The 19,043-nt window shown below is 37.3% G+C and overlaps 1 protein-coding gene across 7 annotated transcripts in view; it reads right to left on the minus strand.

Annotated features, from left to right (window-relative positions):
* ZBTB20 (zinc finger and BTB domain containing 20) overlaps positions 1-19,043 on the minus strand; it is a 687,690-nt gene that overhangs the window by 454,863 nt on the left and 213,784 nt on the right. The window contains exon 4 of one of the 7 annotated variants that reach the window (XM_080919191.1): positions 15,290-15,334. The exons of the other annotated variants lie outside the window; for them this stretch is intronic. The gene's annotated coding sequence lies outside the window, so the exon portion shown is untranslated. The remainder of the gene's footprint in view (positions 1-15,289; positions 15,335-19,043) is intronic. 7 annotated transcript variants of the gene reach the window in all.

Consider the following 19,043-nt stretch of genomic DNA (forward strand, 5'->3'; position numbering starts at 1 on the left):
TGTGCTGTAATTCCCTGCTCAACATCATCAATGTATTAGAATAAGGATGAAAAATACAGAAAGTCTGAATCAATCTCCAAGTGCTCACAATGAGTACTAAGGACCCCGCTTTGTGACATATCATATAGTTTATGTTTATGAATTTGATACATGGTATTGTCCCATTTATCATGCAGAGGACAGAGAAGCAGGCATATATTTAAAGTGTACTTCATCCAAGTTAGGCATGAATGAGCTTAAATCATGCTATGAAAAATTGGCAAAATTCCCATAGATACTCTGGAAATAAAGAGAATCAATGAAAAGATGTAATTATTTTAGTCCTAGATATAATTAATTTGTGGGAGAGGTCATTTTATTTCAAATACATCCAAGTGTCTCCAAACACAAGTCAATGTTTGCTGGATAATGGTAGAAAAGATTCATTTGGTTTGAGTTTGCCCACTTTGATATTCATCTCTATATCATAGTTAAATAAAATGTTTATAAATCTGCATATCTGCAAAAAAAGGGCTCAAGCTGAGGCAGAGTAACAAGCACTGTTGATGGGACAAGAAAACCTCTTAACTACTCATGAGTGGTCTTTCTGTGATTAGTTTTCTTCTAATCTTTTCTTTTTTAAATTGGAGTAAAATAAACAGAACAGTTTACCTCATTTTATCAATCAGTTTAGTAAAGCTTTTCAGTTAGAGGTTACATATGGAATGTAAATCCCATAGGATTGAATTACAATCACAAAAGAAATGTACAGAAAAGTGGAACCCCGTAGGCGCCTGTGGTGTGAGTATATGGTGGGCCTTGTTTAGCTGAGTTCCCAGTTCCTAGCCCACTGCTCTTTCTACTGCACAGCTTTCCATACTGCTTTGCGCTTCATAGGGATTTGTATGGCAGGTCATAATTTCATGTTGAGTTCCATTGAAATTTCAGAGAAAGAAGGCATGAGGCAAATTGTTTTTCAGTAACTAGCTCTTCAATGTGGGCAACACTCTTAGGCTTCAATGATCCTCATGACAGTCTAGGTCTACTAGCCTATAAGAGAATGAACACTCATTAAAAATCTAGGCATCACAAAGTACAATTAATGTTCTTCCTGACAACAGGGGCATTGTATGTTTCTGCAGTTACTGCCCTATGTCATCTTGAGTCCAAGAGGCACCCTGTATTTCTCTGAAAGTCTTCCCAGCATGAGAGTACTGCTTACCTGGAGGAACAAGAGTGCAGGTGTACTCTTTGCTTTAAGAAGACACACTAAACCAAAATCTGAACTTACAGAACAGATAAATTAGGAGATGATTATTCACATTATAAAAGGATTCACCACAGGATGCTTTTAAATCATAAGCTGTTCTACTGCATTTTAAGTAAGTTGATTTACAAAGCTTCCTTTATGAGCACTATTCACAATTCAGAGTTCAAGGTCCTTTATCCAAAAGCTGTGAGATTGACAGATACAAAGTCTTACTTATTATTACCTTCTTGGCCATGCTTTCTTTTTTATATAAGAAAGTAATTAACATTATAATCCATATGTAAAAAATAAATGAATTTTATTCTTAAAATGTTTAGGATTCCTATGTGCCAGGCACAGTGCTAAGCATTTTGGAGACTGATATTATTTTCTCCTTTTCATCATGTATCTAGGAGATTAGTACAATTATCCTAATTATAGATGAGGAAACTGGAGCACAGAGAAGTATCAGGCAGCTTTACATTCATGACAATCATATAGGATGGTATGATGAGTCACAACTCAGAACTATATGCAGCTCTGGCTCTTCAATGCTTTGTAATATGGTTTAAGATTAGATTTATGCTCTTTCCTCACAGCCTAACTGATCATAGTTGTGTTTCAATGATCGACCTCAGTACCAAGCCTGTTTCTAGCATTAGTGTCACTTAAGCGGCAAGACACAAAGTTGGGGGCAGCCTGTCAAGGCCATCTACTCTGATACAGTGGGCTGCAGTACTGGATTGGTTGTCATGATGTCCTTTTAACTCCACCCTTCAGATCCAACACTGCTCAGTCACCTAGAACAAGCAATGTTTCAGTTCATCATTGTTACTTCTCTCTTTTAGTTCCTTCCCTTCTATGGAGGAGTCCAATTATCCCAACCTTGTTATTTTATATAATGGATTTCCTTGCAAATCATGTGCATTTTGCTCTGTGTTTTTTCCCCAAGACAGAGACAATTTACGTATGTTATTGCCAGGTGGTTATATAACTAAGTGCTTACATAACTGCATAGGATAGAGTATGAGCTTTAGACCTCTCAGGGCTGGGTTTAGAACAAGATTTTTACCACTCCTGGTTATACGTCCTTCCCAGATTTACTCAGTCAGTTTTAGTTCTGTCCACCAACTCTGACATAAACATAGTGTGGGGTTCTAAAAAACCAGCCATACGGAGAAATTAGTAAAAGTGCCACATGAATCTTTGTCATTTATATAACCCAAGGAGCTGAAACTTAGTTTAAGAAATAATGACCAAACATTGTGGAAGAGTAACTGTAATGTTAGGAAGGAAGACATCAAACTCTATAGTTAAAGATACTGTGCACCAGGACCAGGCACTTGTTTCTAGTTCCAGCTTTTTTACAGACCCTGGCAGAAAGTTCCCTTGCTACTTGCTTTATCTCATCTATTCAATAAAGAAAAGGGCCTATGCCTCTCCTGCTAGAATGAAATGATTGTAGAATTCTAGAATCCCATGATCCAGTTCCCTCTAGGCAGGCCCTGTTCAAAGTTCATTGCTAATTATGTGTGAAGCCTGCCATTAATTACGAACTTTTTACCTGAAATTTAATATCGAATCTGCTGAGGTTTCACACATTTTTAACTACATTATTTCCATTAAAGTGGATAAGCATCAGATAGTCTATAGATGTGTCTCCTAGAAAACAAAAGCTTTTGTGGTTGCCCAGAGGGAAATTTACTGTTAATTCTGTGATAATAACCTAAACTCCTATTCTTCCTGATCCACAGAATCTTTCCCTCTGTCACATAGGCCCTAATCTGTGTCACTAGGGTAAATTACTACACAATTTTGATCAAGAGTTTGTCCCAGAACTTCCCACAAACAGTACAGAATATTCCTATTGCTGTTGGTTGTCTTCATTACTAGATGGCAAGACTACTTCTGAAGATACCATATAAACCCTCTGGCTGCAAGGCAGAAATCAATCTATAACTGTGAAACTTTCTCCTTACTGTCATCAGATAAACAGGTCATAATTAACACTCTACCCTAGGTTCTCTAATACTCTTCAGTCAGGAAAGAGTTGGCTACTAGTACAACAGTGCCATAGCTGTTAAAGGAGTAACCATACCATCCACTTTCTGATTTGAAGTCTACAGTATAAGACAGAATTCATATCTCATCTGTAAATATTCTTTGGTAGGGAAGTGATAGCCCTGAGTTAGAGGGGCATGTTTTACTAAATGGTTATGTTGTTAAACTACTTTCTTAATATTTATGATTATATTTGTACATTTATGATACTCTCAAGTTTGATCAGAAAAACTCTTTCGTATTGTATAGCAGTTTTTATAAAGAGTAATGAAGAGTCAAAGTGCTGAGGAATAGTGACAGTGACAAGTTACTCCAGATGAGGTATACACCTATCTGTCACTCACCACCATGTTCAGAAAACATCAGAGAAGAGAAAGGAGAAAGATTATTTAAAAATGGGGGTGGGAAGAGGAGCTGCAAGTGCTGCCTTCTAGATACAACACACTGTTATGCTCATGAGCACATAGCAATGACAGTAGTTTCTCAAGCTCCAGTCAGTCAGCATCCCACCACAGATGACAGGAGCTCACAGGTTCTTCCGGGATGAGAAGGTACTGGCAGTTGGCAGGTGCTGGGAAATGGAGAGTCACTTTCCTTTGAGGATACTGGTAGGTTGCCCATGCCTCAACAGACAACCTTCACACTGGTGCGTCATTAATTGGGCTCAGTTTGCTATTAAAAATAAACATTAAAAAGAAAACATAGAGTTTGGAAGGGACCATGCTGTGACAGTGTGCAAGTTGGGGGAAGAAAGAACTGGAGGACCAGGATGTGATAAAACAAATTTTTCTAAATGCATCAAGTTTGGACTTCTTTTTCTTATCAAATTTACTCTACTTAAAATTTGTTTTATACATTGATATATATGAATATAATTTTTAGTTACTTTTATTATACCTGAGCTTGACAGTGTTTTTCATGTAACTTATTATACATCTCAAGATTTACCATAGTCATGTGACTGACTATGTTACAACATAGTCATGTGACAACACCATGACAGTTTTCATTAAATATGTTGCAACTTATTCTAAAAAGTACATTTACAACAGGTTATTTAAAACAGCCATTTTAAGTTTACTAATTATAATTCTATTATTATCTTCTAACTAGACATTAGACATTAGGCACCAGACATTATGGGAAGGTAAAAACATATATGTTCCTACAGGCTATAAAACATATTCTATACGTTCAAGACAATACTTAAAGAGAATTAAGCATGTGCATGCACACAAATATGTAAGTGTTTGTGTATGTGTGTGTGTGTGTGTGTGTGTTTCCACCTCAGCAGGATGCATATAGGTTTGAAAGTATGAGAAGGGGCCAGAGGACAACTGTGGGTGTTGCTCTGATTGGGCTGTCCAACATTTCTGGAGACTGGGTCTTTCATAAGTCTGGAACTCTCCAAATAGGTTACTTATGGCCCCACAATAGAAGTGACAAAAATTTAGTTCATTATTCTGTTTGATGTTTGACTTATAGTAATTGAAAAAATAGGCAAAGGGATTATAATAATTTCAGAACATGTACAAGGTCCTCTCCATAAGAAGGACTTTGAATGATGTTTAATTCTCACTCTAGGCCTTGCATTAAAAGAAGAACCTTGAGACACACAAAAAGCTAAGATTTTATCATGTAGAGCATGCCTGCCAGAATACTAGGTAGGCTGACAGTAGACTTTTCCCTTCTCTCTCTCTGCTCTGCCTTACATCTCAAGGAGACTGAACAACTCTCCACTGAATGAGAAATAAAGAAAGATGATATGATAGGATACAGAAGTGAACCTAAAACTTCCACCTGGGAACTTCTAAAGTGGCTAAACATTTTAGCAAAGTGGCTGGATACAAAAGGAAATATAATAATAATAATAATAATAATAATAATAATAATAATAATAATAATAATAAGCAGTAGCCCTCTCATATACACAAGCAAAAGAAATGTGTGATAAAAAACTTCAATTCTTTGAAGAAAAAATTGAAGAAAATATGAGAGAATAGAAAGATCTCCCATGTTCATGGATAAGTAAAATCAACATACGAAAGTTGGCCACTTTACCATAAGCATTTGCCATAAGCAATCCACAGATTCACTGCAATCCCATCAAATTCCAACACAACTCTTTACAGTAATGAAAGGACAATTCTCAACTTCACATGGAAAGCCAGAACTCAGGATAGCTAAAACAAACTTGAACAATAAAAGAACTGCTGTAAGCATCTTCATTCTGACTTCAAGTTTTACTACAGAACTATAGTATTAAATAAACCACATGGACTTAGCATAAAAACAGACATTTCAATCAATGAAATCGAATTGAAGATATAACATAAGTCCACATATAATGGACATCTGACTTTTGACGTTAAAAAATCCAGAAATAAACACTGGGAAAAAAAGACAACATGTTTAGGGTAAAACTGAATATCTACAGGTAGAAAAACACAAACTCTAATTATAACTTCTATTTGTGGGGCTGGAGAAATGGCTCAGTAGTTAAGAGCACTGACTGCTCTTCTAGAGGTTCTAAATTCAATACCCGGAAACCACACGGTGGGGCACAACTACCTGTAATGGGAACTGATGACTTCTTCTGGTATGTCTGAAGACAGTGACAGTGTACCCATATAATATAATATAATGTAATGTAATGTAATGTAATGTAATATAATATAATATAATTAATACATTCTTAAATAACATCAAAAATCTTCTTTACGATTTTTTTTTTGTTTTGTTTTCTTTTTGTCTTGGAATTCATAAAGTCTGTGAGTTGTTTCTGGGGCAGTGTGAGCATCTGAGGTTAGCATCCCACTATCAGTGATTGCATATTATGTCTGTTCTTTTGTAACTGGGTTATCTCACTCAGGATGATATTCTCTAGATGCAGCCATTTTCTTAAGAATTTGGTTAAGTCATTGTTTCTGGTGGCTGAGTAGTATTCCACAGTGTAAATGTACCAAATTTTTGTATCCATTCATATACTGAAGGACATCTGGGTTCTTTCCAGCTTCTGGCTATTATAAATAGAGCTGCAATGAACATTGTGGTGCATATATCTTTGTTGTGTATTAAAGTGTCTCTGGGGTATATGTCCAGAAGTGGAATAGCTGGGTCTTCAGGTAGTACTATGTCCAATTTTCTGAGGTATCACCAGACTTATTTCCAGAGTGGATATATTAGTTTACAACCCCACCAACAGTGGAGAAGTGTTCCTCTTTCTCCGCAACCACACCAGCATCTGTTGTCATCTGAGTTTTGGATCTTGGACAATCTGACTGGTGTGAGGTGGAATCTCAGGGTTGTTTTGATTTGCATTTCACTGATGGCTAAGGATGTCAAGCACTTCCTCAGATGTTTCTCGGCCATTCGTGTTCCTCAACTGAGAACGCTTTGTTTAGCTCTGTACCCCATGTTTTAATAGGGTTGTTTGATTCTCTGGTGTCTAGCTTTTTGAGTTCTTTGCATACCTTGGATAGTAGGCCTTTATCTGATGTGGAGTTGGTAAAGATCTTTTCCCATTCTGTTGGATGCTGTTTTGTTTTCTTGACAATGTCTTTAGCCTTACAGAAACTTTGCAATTTCATTAAGTCCCATTTGTTAATCTTTGACCTTAGAGCTTAAGCCATTGGTGTTTTGTTAGGAAAATTTTCTCCTGTGACTATGTGTTCTAAGGTATTCCCTAATTTCTCATCTAATAGTTTCAGTGTATCTGGTTTAATGTGGAGATCTTTGATCCACTTACACTTGAGCTTTGTACAAGGAGATAAGAAAGGGTCTATTTTCATTCTTTTGCATGCTGAGTGCCAGTTGAACCAGCACCATTTGTTGAATAGGCTGTCATTTTTCCATTGATACCTCTCCTTTGTCAAAAATCAGGTGACCATATATGTGAGGGTTCATTTCTGGATCTTCGATTCTATTCCATTGATCCACATGCCTATTTCTGTACCAGTACCATGCAGTATTCAGCACAATTGCCTTGTAATATAGCTTGAGGTCAGGGATAGTGATTCCAGCATATGTTTTCTTGTTGTTGAGAGTGGATTTCACTATTTTAGGTCTTTTGTTGTTCCATATGAAATTGCACATTGATCTTTCCAACTCAATGAAGAACTGGGTTGGAATTTTGATGGGGATTGCATTGAATCTGTAGATTGCTTTTAGTAGAATGGCCACTTTTAAAATGTTGATCCTTCCAATCCATGAGCATGGGAGATCTTTCCATTTTCTGGGATCTTCCTCAATTTCCTTCTTTAGAGGTTTGAAGTTCTTGTCATACAGGTCCTTCCCTTATTTAGTTAGAGTCACACCAAGGTATTTCATAGTTTTTGTGAAGATTGTGAAGGGTACCTTTTCCCTAATTTCTTTCTCCACATGTTTGTCCTTTGAGTATAGGAAGGCTACTGATTTGTTTGAGTTAATTTTGTATCCAGCCACTTTGCTGAACTTGTTTATCAGCTGTAGGAGTTCTCTGGTGGAATTTTTGGGGTCACTTAAGTACACTATCATGTCATCTGCAAAGAGTGATGTTTTTACCTCTTCCTTTCCGATATGTATCCCCTTGATCTCCTTTTGCTGTCTAATTGCTCCAGCCAGGACTTCCAGTACTATGTTGAATAGGTAGGGGGAGAGTGGGCAGCCTTGTCGAGTCCCTGATTTTAGTGGGATTGGTTCAAGTTTCCCACTGTTAAGTTTGATGTTGGCTGTTGGTTTGCTGTATATTGCTTTTATTATGTTTAGGTATGGACCTTGGATTCCTGTTCTTTCCAGGACTTTTAACATGAAGGGGTGTTGGATTTTGTCAAATGCTTTCACAGCATCTAGTGAGATGACCATGTAATTTTGATCTTTGAGTTTGTTTATATGGTGGATTACATTGATGGATTTCCTTATATTAAACCATCCCTGCATCCCAGGGATGAAGCCTACTTGGTCATGATGAATGATCGTTTTGATATGTTCTTGGATTCTGTTTGCAAGGATTTTGTTGAGTATTTTTGCATCAATGTTCATAAGTGAGATTGGTCTGAAGTTCTCTTTCCTTGTAGGGTCTTTGTGTGGTTTAGGTACGAGGGTTATTGTAGCCTCAAAAAAATGAGTTAGGTAGTATTCCATCTGATTCTATCTTTTGGAATAGTTTGGAGAGTATTGGTGTTAAATCCGCAATAAATGTCTGATAAAATTCTGCACTGAACCCGTCTGGACCTGGGCTTTTTTTGGTTGGGAGGCTTTTGATGACTTCTTCTATTTCTTTAGGTGTTATGGGATTATTTAGATGGTTTACTTGGTCCTGGTTTAACTTTAGGATCTTGTATCTGTCTAGGAATTCATCCATTTCCTCCAGATTTTCCAATTTTGTGGAGTATAAGTTTTTGTAGTAGGATCTGATGATTTCTTGAATTTCCTCTGTTTTAGTTGTTATGTCTCCACTTTCCTTTCTGATTTTGTTAATTTGGATACTCTCTCTTTGCCCTCTAGTTAGTCTGTCTCGGGGTTTATCAATCTTGTTGATTTTCTCAAAGAACCAACTCTTGGTTTTGTTGATTTTTTCAATGGTTCTTTTTGTTTCTATTTGGTCTATTTCTGCCCTAATTTTGATTATTTCTTGCCTTCTACTCTTCTTGGGTGTATCTGCTTCCTTTTGTTCTAGGGCTTTTAGCTGTGCTGTCAAGTTGCTGATGTATGCTCTCTCCAGTTTCTTTCTGGAAGCACTTAGGGCTATGAGTTTTCCTCTCAGTACTGCTTTCATTGCATCCCATAGGTTTGGGTATGTTGTGTTTCGTTTTCGTTGAATTCTAGAAAATGATTAATTTCTTTCTTTATTTCTTCTTTGACCCTGCTATCGTTTAACAGAGCGTTCTTTAGTTTCCATGTGTATGTGGGCTCTTTTTTGTCTTTGTTGTTGTTAAAGACCAGTCGTAGAACATGGTGATCTGAGAGGATGCATGGGAGTATTTCAATCTTCTTATATCGATTGAGGTTCGTTCTGTGTCCAATTATGTGGTCAATTTTCGAGAAGGTACCATGGGGTGCTGAGAAGAAGTTGTATTCTTTTACTTTAGGATAATATGTTCTGTATATATCTATTAATTCCAGTTGGTTCAAAGTCTCTGCTAGTTTTACAGTGTCCTTGTTCAGTTTTTGTTTCCATGATCTGTCCATTGGAGAGAGTGGGGTATTAAACTCTCCCAATATTATTGTGTGGGTAAAATGTATTTTTTTGAGCTTTAGTAGTGTTTCTGTTATGAATGTGGGTGTTTTTTTATTTGGAGCATATATGTTAAGGATTAAGAGTTTCCCCTGATAGATTTTTCCGGTAATGAGTAAAAAGTGTCCTTCCTTATATTTTTTGATAACTTTTAGTTGGAAATTAACTTTATTCGATATTAGAATAGCCACTCCAGCTTGCTTCTTGGGGCTGTTTGCTTGGAAGTTTTTTTCTCACCCCTTTACTCTGAGATAGTGTCTGTCTTTGTCTCTGAGATGAGTTTCCTGTATGCAGCAAAATGCTGGATTTTGTTTATGTTCGAGTCTGATAGCTTATGTCTCTTCATTGGGGAGTTGAATCCATTTATGTTAATATATAACAAGGAATAGTTGTTTCTGTTTCCTGCCATTATTGCTTTTGTGGGTTGAGTTGTGTCTGTGTCTTTTTCTTCTTTTGGTTTTCTTGTTTAGGAGTTTTCTTGTTTTTACTAGGCTGTATTTTCCCTCATTGTATTGGGTTTTCCACCTATAATTCGTTGTAGTGCTGGGTTCGTGGTCAGATATTGTGTAAATTTAGATTTGTCTTGAAATATCTTCATCTCTCCATCTATGGTGATTGATAATTTTGCTGGGTATAGCAGCTTGGGCTGGCACTTGTGCTCTCTCAGGTTGTGCATGATGTCTGTCCAGGCTCTTCTAGCTTTCATAGTCTCTGTTGAGAAATCAGGTGTGAGTCTGATTGGTCTGCCTTTATATGTTACCTGACCTTTTTCTCTTACTGCTTTTAGTATTCTGTCTTTGCTTTGGGCACTTGGTGTTTTGACTATTATGTGTCGAGAGGTATTTCTTTTCTGGTCCAACCTATTTGGAGTTCTGAAGGCTTCTTTTATGCTCATGGTCATCTCATTCTTAAGGGTAGGGAAGTTTTCTTCTACAATTTTGTTGAAGATATTTACTGTGCCTCTTAGTTGATACTCTTCTCCCTCTTCTATTCCTATTATCCTTAGTTTTGGTCTTCTCATTGTGTCCTGGATTTCCTGGACATTTTGGGTTAGGAGCTTTTTGTTTTTTGCATCTTCTCTGGCTGTTTTGTCTATGTTTGCAATGTTGTCTTCTGCCCCAGAGATTCTCTCTTCCATCTCTTCTAGTCTATTGGAAATGCTTGCTTCTGTGACTCCTGATTTCTTTTTTAGGTGTTCTACCTCTAGGGTTATCTCTTTTATTGTTTTCTTTATTGTGTCAATTTCCGTTTTAAATTCCCTCTTCCATTCCTTCATCTCTTCGTTTCTGTTTTCCTCTAGTTCTTTGAGTTCTTTGAGTGTTTTTCTTCTTTCCTCTTTAAAAACTTCTGATTCTTTTTGCTTTTCCTCCCGTTCTTGTTTAAGGATCTCTATCATCGTCTTGAGGTATGATTTTAGGCCTGCATCCTCTTTTTCTGGAGTGTTTAGCATTCCAATGTTTGCTGTTATGGAAGAGCTGGGTTCTGGTGTTGCCAGGTTGTCTTGGTTTCCTTGGGACATACTCTTTCACTTTCCTCTTGCTATCTTGTTGTCCGTGATATGTTCTTGCCTTTCCCTTGTATCTGGTCTGTGTCCCTGGATCTCCACTGGTCCAGGTGGCAGATGGGCCAAGCCCTGTTCTGGGCCCCAGATTCGAGGGTGGAAACAGAAGTTCCAATGTTGTGTTCCTGGTCTCTGGATCGGGCAGGGCGGGGGCATGCTTTCCGTGTGCACTCCGCAGAGATCTCTCTGTTCCCTGGCTCCCAGATCTTCTACTCACCAGTCTTTAAAACTTTAGGAACTGCTGGTCCGGGTCGCAGATGGGCTGTGCCCTGTTCTGCGCCCCCCAAACATCTTCTATTTGCCAGATGCATCTGTAATCTCAGGGGTCGTACTGCTGAATAGGCTCACCCTTACTTGTTCTGTCTGAACTCTAACTAGTTGGTTTAACTCAGATGTTCTGTTTCATATTCCTTTCCAAGATGACTGAATCAATTAGCTTCTCTCAGCTTCTCACTCAATTACTCTGCCTGGCCTCAAACTAACTCTAGAAATTTGTTCTAATCTTCTGGCTCCTTTTCATTCTCTGGCTTCAACTGCCTCTGCTGACTTGATATGAACTGCATGAATTCACAAACTTTTCTCAAGTCCACTGCACTTACTGAACTGACCCCTAATGGACTGACTCTCTCTCCCTGAGCAGCTCTTAAATATGTTCTTCCTGTGTTGGTCTCTGTCTCCTGTCCAACCATTCTCTAGTCCATTACTTTGTCCCTCAATTAGAAGTCACTTTCAAATATGGCTGCTTCTTTCTACCAAATAATTTCACTTTAAGGTGTGTACTAACAGCATGTCTGTATTCCAGTCAGAGGGTTTAAAGGTGTACAGCTTCTTTACACATTCCAGCCAAATAACAAAGACCTGGGTGGTTAGATGTAATCCCTTGCCAAAGCAGACATGTTGCTGGATTAAAGGTCCTTTTTAACAAGTAGAAACATAATTGTCACCCTGTACAAAAGTCCATGTGGATTAAAAAAATACAAGATTAAACTACATACACTGAATCCTTTTAGAAGAAAACTTGGGAACTAGCCTTGAACACATTGACACAGGAGATAAGGTATTGAGATTCACAATTAATAAATGAGACCTCAGCAAACTGGAAAGCTGTTTTAGGCAAAGGAAGCTGCCATTTGGACAAAACAGCAGACTACAGAATGGGAATAGATTTTTAACTAACTCCTCATACAGAGGGCTAATATTCAAAATATATAAAGAACTCAAGAAATGTAATTAAAAAGCCAATTAAGAATATGTTAGTGTTCTAAACAGAGAATTCTTACTAAAGGAATTCAAAATGCCTGAGAAACAGAAATGCTCAACATCGTTATCCATCAAGAAAATGCAAATCAAAACTACTGTGAGATTTCCTCATACATCTGACAGAATGGCCACCATAAATAACAAAACATGACAGCTTATGCGTGCGCAGAATGTGCAATAAGGGAAACACTTTTCTACAGCTGGTATAAGTACAGACTTGTATAAACACTATGAAAATCAATATTGCAGTTCCTCAGAAAGTTGAGAAAAGATCTAGCTATACAGCTCTTGGGCATATACTCTATGGAAGGTCCATTCTGCCCTAAGGACACTTGCACAACCATGTTCATCACAGCTTTATTCATAATAGCCAGAAGCTGGAAAAGGTCTAGGTATCGCTCAGTAGAGAAATAGATTAAGAAAATGTGTTATATTTACATAATGGAGTATTACGCAGTTGTTAAAAAAAAGACACCATCAAATTACCAGGCAAATAGATGGGGCTATAAAAACTCACCCTGAGTGATGTTACTGAGACACAGAAAGACAAATATGATATGCACTTGCTTGTAAGTAAGTGATTATCATAAAGTAAATGATAACCAATATACAACCAATAGACCCAGAGGTTAGGCACACAGTAGGGGTCCAATAGGAATGCATGGATCACTGTGAGAACAGGAAATAGAATACAAAGGAAGACTGGGGGTGCAGTGGAAATGGGAGCAGTGTGTAGGTGGAGGGGGTGGGGTAGAGAAAGACTGTGGAAAGAGTTACCTGGAATTGTTGGGTTATCAGCTTATTATATTTATAGGACTCTTGACAGGAAGAAAAGGTGTGTCTCTGACTCTTATGCCTGCATTTGGGTCTCTTTTCCCTCTGTTGGAACTCCATTTCAAACATTGTTACAATAATGTTTGGATCATCTTATTATATTTTCATGTTTCGTTATTACCTCTAAGAAGCCTGCTCTTTTTTCCAAATGAAGAACAGAATGGACTGTATCTGCAGAGGAGGGTGGGAGGAAGGAACTATAATAAGAACATACATATAGGAAAAGAATCTCTTCAATAAAATGATTTTAACACACACACACACACACACACACACACACACTTTATATTCTAGAAGGCAAGAATCCAGAAAGTCAGAGACAGTCGGGAGAAAGTTGGGGATGTTTGGTTTCCTACCCTCATTTCATATCAGTACAGTGTAACTCAGCTCTCCTGTTACTAACATTGCTGTGGCAGCTTTGTTTTGCTAATATCTGCATTATGATTCTAGGTGTGTTGCAGCAAATGCACAGCACAAATGGAGTCACTTTAGATATATTACATTATATATGCACATTCATTCTTCAAAACTCAAGAATGTAGCTGTTTAGAAACAGAATTTATCAAGCATTCAATAGAGAATGAAGGCACTATTTTAATCACATTCTAACACTTCCCAAATTTTCCAATAGTTCACTGAACAGGATCACAGAATCTCATAGATGGGCATTGTTAACCTGAGCTTACAGACTGAAATCAGAAGGACCCAAACATTTGAACTGAATTGTACATGGTCATCAATTTTAGTTAAAAGTAGGTGAGCCTATAGCTTCATTATTGGAATCCAATGCTCTTACAATTAACTTCCGAGCAATCTTGATAAAGGATATACTACAATGTACTAATGCATGGAGGATGAAGGAGCCTATTATCTTTGTATGTCATTACTAAAGATAAACAAACAGAGCCCTGAAACACATCACCCACTAACAGTTTAGTAATATTGATTGAATATTTTAAATTCCAAGATACATTGCAATTTTGTGGGATAGGCGTGCATGTGCATGGGATGTTTGTGTGTGGTGTATGCACATGAGGATAGGTGTGCATGTGGATGGGATGTATGTGTGTGGTGTATGCACATGAGGATAGACATGCATGTGTATGGGATGTATGTGTGTGGTGTATGCATATGAGTATGATCATTCTTACTGAACTAGGAGCCTGAGGTTTTGGCCAGACTGGTTAGCCAGTGAGCTCCAGATGTCTGTGTGTCTACCCATCCCCAACCCCAATGCTGGGGTTACCAGCATATGCAGACATGTCATGCTTTGTATGTGGGAGCGAGGTGTTAGAACTCAGGTCCTCATGCTTATAGAGAAAATGCTCTCCCTGAGACATTCCATCCATTGTATTTAACGTATGAAAAAGTTAATGATAATAGCTCCATATTTCAGTACTTCAGAATCTGTAACTTTTCAAATTTTAAAAGAAATTCTCAGTCTTAATTTAACCTGTTAAGAAGGAAATGTTTAACAAAAGCAGAGGTAAGCCCTCCAATCATGGACATTATATAAGGCTGTCTATTATAAAGTACACAAAGATGCCTGGAAAAAACTTCTCTGTAGAGTCAGTCTCTTAGCCAAAGATTAACACCTTCCACCATTAGAAAGAATTTTTGAGTCTTTCTTTTCTAGGTACAATGTAATAAACAACATGTACACTGCTAGGAGAGTGTTTTCTTTGTGAGGAGTGCACTATCCGACTCTTTGGGGCTTTCTTCTGTCTTTTCCCTCTTGGGTCTATCTCACTGTTCCCTAGCTCCATCTCTATTGTCTTGCTGATGCTTCTGAAATGCTGCACATTAACTAGCAGCCTTTGTCTGCAGACAGAATTTCATTGAATCAGATCTGGATTTACTGTCATATTGAACAAGCTTAGATTATTTACTGATGTGTATGATGTTTATCTAAAAATATCCATCTGGTAAACCCTTTCAGAGAAAATGGCCTCCATATATGCTGATCTTGGCTTCTCATCCTTCTCTAAAGTCACAGTGGAAGGTGGATTTTGCTGTCACCTCAAACACACAGTTCTAGTCAAGGTCTGATGAGAACAATGGTATAAATAATATGGGGAGTGCTAATATTTAAGCACACTTTGCTAGTTCCGTCAAAATTATTTGTACTTACAGGGTGGCTGGGGTTCAATATAAAGTCTGTCTGTCGTTGCTGGCACTGTGTTGGGACAGGGAGAGAGTGTGTAAGGCTGATTTTCTCCAACTTCTACATCCCAAGGAATTAAACAAAATAGGAGGCTTTATTTCACTTAAAAGGTGTCTTCCAGTACTGACCAAAGCATGTAAATATATCTTTACAATCTACAACTTGCTCTCCCAGGAACAGCTTTTATAGATTTAGATATTTGTCATAAAGTATTCTATTTATTTCCCAGCAGCTGGTGTCAAAAAAGTTGTTGTTGTTTTTTTTAATATTCCTTTTAAATAAATAAAATCTGTTTTCATATTGTGTAAAATTAGTTTTGCCTGCTGTGAGTTTGTGGCATTATGAAGTGATCATTTCTTTCCATGAATTATTTAAAATGAGGATATCAAAATCTGACGGAACAATACAATGAACCACACAATACAATTTAATTTTATAATACACGAGTTCATACAAGTATCTCACAATGCACAGCGGTTGCAGTGCAATGGATCAGAATTTAGCAGATCCAATCTCAGCTATGTGCTTTCTCATATCTTAGTATCTAAATATACCAGTGGACAACAGAGTCACTTATATTTGGTAGTTCACAGACATCCAGTAAATCTATATGCTTTAAGACTCTGTGTTTGCCAGCTGTTTCTGTCTTCATCAAGCATTATTGATATTAATTTCTTTTCCTCTAGACCCTCTAGATCCTTCCATCACGTAGAATGAATGAGTTTATCTATGTAACCGAATGCACAAAGATATTCTAATTACAGAGTTCACAGAAATATAATAATAGTCCATCCAAATTCCCACTAAGCATATAGAACCTGCTCCTGGGTTGTCACAAACTGGAAAGCTGGGTAAGGTGTCATGACTGAATAACACATTAAGAAAAGCATGATAAGAAGATGTAGCAAATACTGAATCAGGGGAGACCAAGGGTTATCCTGTATTTGATGCTTAAACATTAAAGGATACAGAAAACTACATTGATTTTTTCCTCAGAGTATTTTACAGTACTATAAAAGAAAAATATGTCTCATAAACTCAAATGTATTGGTAGAGTCAGTATATATTATTTCTGCATTCAAATAGCCTTTGAAAAAATTTTACCACATACGACACCAAAAAAAAAAAAAAACTCATTAAAAAAAACCCAACATATTATGTTATATCACAGGTGGTTTGTCAAAGAAAGAAGCTAGCTTTCAACATAGAATAGAGGTTAATGACCACATTTCTGGTGAGTTCCGCATGTTGTAGAATAACAGACACCTAACCAAACACTGAATCCTAACGCTCACAACCAAGCTTTACTACCCACACCTCATCTAAAGGACTGCCATCCCCAGTCAGTTAGACAAAGTCCAGGGGCTCTTCTGTGTCATGCTCACCATTTGTGCTCTTCTCAACAAGCCCTATTAACACAACCCCAAGCCACATTCCCAAACCAGTCATCTCTCCCCACCTCTGCCATCGCCAGTCCACATCACAATTACCTTCTTGCCAGGTTCCTGTTTCCATTATTACCTTTTGTAATCTGGTATCAAATCAGAAGCTAGAGTAATCTAAAAATCCAGGACACATTATATTGTTCCCTTGCATGAAATAATACAGTGAGTTTATGTTGTAATAGGAATGAAATTCAAATCAAAATCATTAAAAGTAATGTCTCCATCATGTCTACCTGATCTCAAGCCACTATTTCTTTGGAAACTTGGCTCTTTTTTGTTTTGTCTCCAAAACAAGTTAAACTTATTAAAGCCTATATTTAGCCTCTAATTATTATTGCTCCTGCTTGTCTGTCCATTTCCTAGATCTTCACATGGCTGCTCTCTTCTCACTTCTAAGATCTAATAAAACCTCTCCATAGAAGTCTTTTGTTCTTGGACCATGATATACAAAGCATCTTACTGTGTTCTATCCTGCCTTAACTACCCTGTGAAGTGAGTACTACTGCCATGCTGATCTATATCTTCTGCATTTATGCCTCTGATTTTGTTTCCATTTGAGGGTAAGTTACAAGAGAATGTGTGTATCTCTTGGATAAATTACTACATCCATATTCTAGTACAGTAAAATAATTTATCCCAAAACATAGTAGATTAAAAAACTGACAGGTATTAGCCTAGAATTCTTTGGAGGTAGAAAATATGGATGCATGACCACTGGCTACCTGAGTCCAAATGCTCATGGGGTTGTGATCAAACCTGCCAAATAGGAGCTCTTGCTAGATATTTCCATGGGAATGAGTGAGCTGTTTCCAATTTTAGTCACTAACTTGTTACCAGCCATAATCTCTTCCCTACAGGATGACCTCATGACAAAGACATTTATGTGCCTTTTTCCGTCTAATTTTATCCAGGAGCTACCAAGATAAAAACCACAGCAATTTAAAAACATATATTCTGTTTAGTAATACCATGTTTTTTCTTCTTGTTCCCTCCAGAAGTGAGACACTATCTCTAGTGAATAATAGAAGATAATTACTGATGAAGATACAAACACAGGACAGAGACCATTATGTACCACCTTAAAAGACGCCTATCGATTGCAACTGTTAACCTACCACATAATATTTTCTAGCATTTAGTAAACAGACTAATAGAGAAGAATCTTCATTGAGTAGTATTCAAAATTTACCACTTTTTCAAAGACCAAGAAAAATATCTAATCAATAGATGTTCACTAAAACAGACATGCAAACGGAAACAAAAAAGAAAAGATATTGAGTATGCCTGTTTGCTCAGATGGAAAGCAGAGATAGCACTGCACCCTCCACTTCTTCACTAATAGGGAGTGCCACATGAACAGCTATCAGAGCTCACAAGGTCTTTCATCCAGGGCCTCAAGAAACAAAGATAGCAAACCAATGGTAACAATTACAGTCATTTTTTGTGTGTGTTTCTTTTGTTGTTTCTTTTATTGAACATGGATTTTTGTCATACACTATATTCTGATTACAGTGTCCTCTTACTCTGTTCTTCCCAGTCCTTCTCTCTCTCTGCCCATCTGTAATAACCCCTTCCTGCCTCCCATTAGAAGACAAAAGGGTTTCTAAAAAATAACAAAACCAAACCAATTATAATAGAACAAAACACACAAACAGACAGACAAACAGAAAGAAGAGTCTAAGAAAAGACACACGAGACATGCTCATTCAGGCCTAATTAAAATGGAACTTATAAATTACTTGATTTACTAATCACACTAACTTAATATGAGCCTTTCACCAAAAAGCTTAATAAAATTTTGGGATTTATTTTCTGTACTGAGAACAAACAGGAAAGGTTTATGTATTCCCAGTGAAATGTGACAACTCTGAATGAGCATAAGGATGCATTTCTAGTCTCTGCAATTTATATAGGTCTACTACTTGTTAATGGGAGGGCCACAACACAACTGATCCTAATTTTTCAATCACACACACACACACACACACACACACACACACACACACACACACACAAATAAAACAAAACAAAAACCCTACACATCTATAAGGAACTAAGAGAGGCAGGGAAGGATGCATGTTTATAGAAAACAGGAATGTCATTAAACTACCTTATTGAAGTCTTTGTTTACTACCAAATAGGCTAGTGACTCTCAAATTGAATGAAACTACTCTAAACATATGATTAGCATAACAAGATGTTACTATTCCTGGCTTAATGATGGCAGAGGAGAATCAGTAATTTACTGCTGGCCATAAGAGCAATAATACTAATCT

Source organism: Micromys minutus, assembly GCF_963924665.1.
Source record: "Micromys minutus genome assembly, chromosome: 7".
Lineage (NCBI taxonomy): Eukaryota > Metazoa > Chordata > Mammalia > Rodentia > Muridae > Micromys > Micromys minutus.